Genomic DNA, 6,180 nt, shown 5'->3' on the forward strand with positions numbered 1-6,180 from the left:
CCTACCATCTGTCCTTTATCTTACTCTTTCATTTATTTATATTTTAGGTTTCTCCTAATAAGAGAAACCATATAATAATCTTCTGAGTCTGACTTATTTCACTTAACATTATGGTCTACAAATGACTTGAATTCATCTATTTTTTGAGCAGGGTCTCGCTATGTAGTTCAGGCTGGCCTTCAACTCACTGTGTAGCCCAGGCTGGCCTCAAACTTGTGGCGACCCTCCTGCCTCAGTCTCCGAGTGCTGGGGTTATAGGTATGTGCCACTCTACCTGGCTCTTTTTTATGGCTCGTATATATAAGATACATCTTTTTCCTTTATCCACTCGCCTGTTGATGGGCATCTGGGTGACTCCAGAGTGGAGCTATTGTGAACTGCAGGCTGTACACATGGATCACTGTAACATGATATCTTTACCTCCTTTGGGAAGAAACCCAGAGACGTCTACCTGGGTCAAGGTGAATTTCTGTGTTTGGTTTTTGAACGTCTCCATCCTGAGCTCCACGGCGGTTGTCCGAGTTCACCCTCCCACCAGCAGGGCAGAGGGCCAGAACTCGTGTTTGCATTTTGGTGATTGCCCTTCCTACAGTCCCCGCTGAGCAGAACTGGCTCCCGTGGCAAAGCACGCTGGCACCGCCCCCATAAGGCCCCTGAGACAGGCACCTGAGGCCCCACGGTGGCCATGCCTCTGGTGACTGCAGCCTGGGGACAGCTGGACCTCACCCCGCCATGAAGACCCTCTGAGCAACCCCAAATTCCTGGCCGCAGAAACTGGAGCAGACAGTAAACGCTTGTCTCTTAAGCCCCCAAGGGTTGAGATCACCCTTGAATGTCTATGTAGGAGATGTCCCTGGCACAAGTGGCAAATGGAGCCTCAGAGATGCACAGCCACTGGGCAGGAGTTATGCAAGGGGCTGCAGCAGAACGGGGTGGGGAAGTCCGCGTCCTGTGACTCCCGACCACGTGAGTGAGCGCGGTTCTGTCCCATGACTGTGCAGTTCCCTGCCTAGCTCCAGAGCAGGGACCCTGGGGTTCAGGCACAGGTGGCACTGCCCAAGCCCCCCTGGCCTCTCTGGGGCCTGGACAGATATGGCTTCTCTGACCGGAAACCCGAGGTCGGGAGGGTGGCAGGGACCCTTCGCTGCCCCTGGCTCTGGCTCCAAGACGGGAGGAACAAGTCAGGAAGCCGGTGCTCCTCACCTGGCCCAGTGTCCAGGCCTCCACATGTGCCACAGCTGGACCCTGAGCCACAGCTCGGGTCAGGGCACAGGATCCCGGCCTTGCTCCCCACCACTGATCCTCGGAGTCACCTGCCACCTCCCCCCACCCACCCCCCCCGCACAGGCAGCCGAGTGTGACACACACATCCATCACGCTGATGGTTTTCAGACTGGGTTCCTTGGAGCCCTAAGGTTCTTCAGTGACCTTGGGGCTTGCGCTTGGGAAGAGTCGCAGGACCAGCACTGTCTGATTAAAGTGCAAAGTGAGCCACGTATGCGGATTTTAACTTATAAGTAACTACATCATTAAAAATCTAAGAACAGAGCCGGGGAGGTAGCTCAGTGGCACCGGCCTGCCTGGCAAGCTCAAATTCGATCCCCTGAGCTCGATCCCCAGTACTGGAAAAAAAACCCCTAAGAATAAATAGACGAAATAAATTTTAAAATATCTCCAGTCCAGTGCCTAAAGTATCATTTCAACGCGTGATCAGTGTGTTACACGCACTAAGAGAGCTCACGTTCTCTTTCGCGTGCTAAATCTTCATCTGGCGCGGGGTTGTATTTGAGGACACCTCACTTCCGGCAACCAGGGAGGAGGAACTCGGCCTTTAGGAAGAGACGACCGCCCCCTGGCGGGCAAAATGGGGAACTGCAGGGAGGCCTAGAGGATTCCCCGGAGCAAGGGGCGGAGAGCCCGGGCCGCTCTGCCTGGTGTGGGAGGGGTGGGAAGAGCAGCAGCGGAGGAATCACTGCCCCTGCGACTTCTCCGAAAATGGCTCCGTGTGTGTGTCCTGGGCATGACAGACCTGGGCTCCGGCGCCCTCCCCGGACTTGGAGTGACCTGGGCGCTGACCCTGGGCATTCTCACTTCCAGGGCCTCCAGGAAGCCGGTTGCCCGCTGGGAAGGAGGCCGGGCTGGGCAGCTGCAGGTCGAGGGCCCCGGAGAAAGGAAAGGCCGCGTGGGGACCCTGCGGGGACAGATCTGTGATCCCTCATGTCCTGGGAGCCGGGCCCGGCCGCCAGGTGGGTGCAGCAGGTGACTCCTAGCTGAGCCTCGCCTGGATTTCGAACCCAGAAAATCACGAGTAAGTAATAAAGTGGGGTGGTTTTAAGCCACTGAGTGCTGAGTTCGGAGCGGGTCTGCGGGCTGCACTAGATACGACACAAACATGGTATTTGCCTGACTATCTTCTAGGCTGGGTGAAGATCAAATGAGATAAACGCCCACCTGGTCCGCGCTGGTTGTGTCTCTTTGATTTGGGGACACGCCTAACACTGTTTCCGGGAGCGACTTTAGGATCCTAGTCAGAAGGGCAGGCACGGCAGGCCTGTGGCGCAGGTGGCTGTCCCAGCCTCAGGAATGTGCCGAGTAATTTTCTTTTAAATATTATTACTCAAATGGCAACAGACAATTTCAGGGCTCTGGCGGAGAATCTGAGGACCGCGGAGACGCAAGCCCGACCGGGCAACCCCTGGGGCCTCCAGGCCGGAGAGGGGACCGCCTCTGGGAGCCAGGAGTCCCGGCCGGGGACCGGGTGACTCGGGGCTCTCGGGCTGCTCCGGGGGCCTGGAGGCGCGAGGCCCCGGGCCGCAGCGCAGCCCCAGCCCGGCCCGCCAGCAGGTGGCGCTGTGCGCGGTCCTCAGACGCTGCGCGCCCAGGCGTGGGTCACCGCGAGCAGTCCGACCCCAGGCCCGGCGCGGCCCAGACAGTGTTCCCAGGGGCTCCCGCCGGCGGCACGGCAGTGATTCCCCAGGCCCACCCCGTCCGGCCGGAGGTGCGTGCGGCACCGTGGCGGCGGGGCCGGGGTCTGAGCGAGGGTGCTGGGGCGCCCCGAGCGGGAGACGCACGCTAGCCGGACGGGGGGACGGGGCCTCCCGCCTTCCCAGGCCAGGAAGTGGGCCGTCCGGATCCGGGTCGCTCCGCCTCGTGAGTGCAGCTCACGGTTCCGTGACCTCTGTCCCTTCCCCAGGACCACGGCTGCAGGCCCAGCGCCTCCCGAGAGGCCCGGTGACCCACGCGGCCGGCCCGACCTGTCCCTCCTGCAGCTCAGGCAGCCGAGGCTGGATGCCTCCCGATTGGGCTGCCTGGCGGGATCCACAGGCAACGCCGGCCTGGGCGCCCGGGTCACTCGGGGTGGGGTGACTTTTTAAAGTCCTGCTGGTCGGGCAGCACTGCAAACCCAGCAGAGACCCATTCCACAGTTTAAAGAGACCCAGGCTACCTTTTGCTAGGGGCTCGGGGCCTCCGTTCTTTGCACCAAAACGCCCATTTTTCCCTCCCAGGTACTGATGGAAACCAAGGGATAAGCATTTGGAACAGTCTAGAGAGCCTTGGAAGTAGGAGTTTGGTTTGTTGTTGTTTTTATTTGTTTTCCCTCCCTTGCTTTATTTTTATTATGGTAAGGGCCTTCCTCCCAAACTGAAAAGTTATACACGCCTACATTTTACTATTCCATCAAGTGCTCCTTCCCACTGCACTTACTACCTTCCCTGAGTTGACTGTATTTGAGGGGGAGAAAAAAGCCACAGCCAAAGCCACTTCATATGGCTGGGGGCTTGGGGAGCAGGAGGAAAACAATCTTTATTTCATCCCATCTACTGAAGACTATTTACTACATTTGAAATAAAACTTCCATCAATACAAAAAAAATGAATAAATAAATAAATAAAATTAAATTGAAATCCCAATAAATTGAAATCTTTGTATTTTTTTTAAAACCCGGCAGGTGCGTGTGTTTACTTGACATAAATGACGCTCTGCCGGAAATACAGTGCCAATACAAGTATTTTTAACTCAGCACAATATATTCTATGTAATATATATAACTATATTGTCACAACTATGCAGTGAGCATATTTCCAGTTGCAGCTTTGTCTTGCCGTGTGTGAAGGTGCCGTGTTTAATTCCCGCTCCCCTAGGGACAGACACCTAAGTTGTCTCCAACGCCATGAGTCCCGTACAGTTTCTCAGGATAAGGAAGCCAGGAGTGGAAATGCTGGATGGTAACGACCTCAACGTCTCCTTCTTCTTTTTAAATTTTGAGACAGAATTTTGCTACCATAAGTCACTAAGTTGCCCAGGCTGGGCTCAAACATGATCCTCCTGCCTCAGCTTCCCATAGTGCTGAAATCACAGGACTGTGTCACCGTCATGCCAGCTCATGTGCCTTAGTTCTTGGTGGCTCCCAAAGCCCTGGGAAGCACTCACAGCAGAGGAGGAGGCTGGGGTGCAGAGGGTTGGGGGGCTGACCCTCGGCCCCCCGGCCGGTCGTCACTGGAACCCAGGCGCCAGTGCAGGCCTCCTGAGCTCTCCTCCAGGTTCTTCCCACTCCGGTGCGCTGGGCCGTGGGTTGCTTCCGTGGAGACCCCGACTCTGACAGCCATGTGCGAGCCGCACGCTCTTCTCGGGGTGGCTCTGGCCTGTGACAGCACAGAGTGGTTTGTTGCATTTTATTTTTACTTCCTTTAATGTACTTTTATTTCCCTGGAGGCTTTTTTGACCCTAGGACCATTTAAAAGGATGCTGCTTCACTTTCAGCCACTCGCATGGTGTGGATCAGGCCCGGTGGGTCCTTTATTCACTGCTGTCGCTTTTTTCTTCACACCCTGCAGGCTGCGTGGGCCGGGAAGAGAATCAGCATCACTGTGGAGTGAGGGGCCTCTGCCAGCCAATCGTGCTGACATGAAAACACACAAAACCGCCATCCACAGATGTGCACACACGCACGCCTCGCCAACACAGCTTCAGCTCATTTGCAAAACCCAAAGCTGCTTGCAGGTGAGCTGGTGAACGAGAAGCAGGAAGAGGAAGCTCTTGAGGAAACAGTCAGCTCCGCCCCTGCGAGAATGAGGCCGAACCCAAACCGCAGTGGAAATGTCAGCACTGAGGAGGCGCATCGCGGCTTGGCTTGTGGTGGACCCACTGCATTTATTGTAACTGGGTAACCCGAGTCTGTCCTGTCCCCAGTCCCCAGCACCACTGCCCCATTCTAACAGGGTCAGCCAAGTTAATTCTGCTATGGAAAAGTGAAAGGAAAAGAGACACCATATTAAAGAATCTTACCACAGTGATATATGCACACCCATGTTCATAGCGGCACAGTGCATAATAGCTAAAGCTTGGAAACAGCCCAAGTGCCCGTCAACTGGAAACTAGATAAAGAAGATGTGGGTTTTTTTATAAAATGGAGTACTACTCAGCCAAAGGAATGAGAAACTAGAGGCATTTTATAGCTAAATGGATGCATATTGAGGCCATCCTCTTAAGTGAAATAAATAGGACACACACACGTGTAAATACCGAATCGTTTCTCTAGTGTGAGAAACTGAAACTGTAATTAAGGATTAAAATGCTTAAAATGAATAATGGATAATTTGAAATAAGAAGAAAAGGTCCAAAGGGGTTGGGGAAGTAGGAGGGGTAAGGGAAAGGAAAAATGAGAAATGGAAAAAATGGAAACAAAGTCTTTGTAAATAGGGAAGGGTGGAGGGGTGCAGGGAGGACAGGGAATGGGGAAAAAATAAGAACCAAGATGCATCATGCACAGGTACAAGCACCCAATGATAAATGTAAATGTATTGTATACCTAAAATGTACCAATAAAAGAATTTAAGCAAAAAAAGACTATATTTACTACAATAACAGAAGGAAAGCCCAGGAACTAAGGGTGTATGAAGTTGAAAGAGAAAGCCGGATCTGGGAGTCACACCCATGCTCCCAGCATTTGGGAGGCTGAGGCAGGAGGACTGTGTCAAGGTTGAGGCCAGCCTGGGCTGCATAGTGAGACCCTGTTGAGAGAGTGTGTGCAGTGAAGTAATTCAGTATCTGACAGAATATAATGCCCTGCTCAGCTGGTGTGTGCCAAGGTCCAAGGACATGATGTCTTTCTACTTCTGTGCCAAAATATAAACACACAAGGATGCTGGAGATCCCCATAGTCAGGTTCCAGTAGCCACC

General features: G+C 53.9%; 1 long non-coding RNA gene across 1 annotated transcript; it reads left to right on the plus strand.

Annotated features, from left to right (window-relative positions):
- Positions 1-1,872: 1,872 nt before the first annotated feature.
- On the plus strand, positions 1,873-5,845 carry LOC147825453 (uncharacterized). The gene is made up of 2 exons (XR_015441071.1): positions 1,873-2,308; positions 4,836-5,845. It is a non-coding gene; the product is annotated as an uncharacterized LOC147825453 (long non-coding RNA).
- Positions 5,846-6,180: the final 335 nt, after the last annotated feature.

Source organism: Heterocephalus glaber, unplaced genomic scaffold (assembly GCF_053883595.1).
Source record: "Heterocephalus glaber isolate CG9 unplaced genomic scaffold, H.glaber_assembly_v1.0 deba00001504, whole genome shotgun sequence".
NCBI lineage: Eukaryota > Metazoa > Chordata > Mammalia > Rodentia > Bathyergidae > Heterocephalus > Heterocephalus glaber.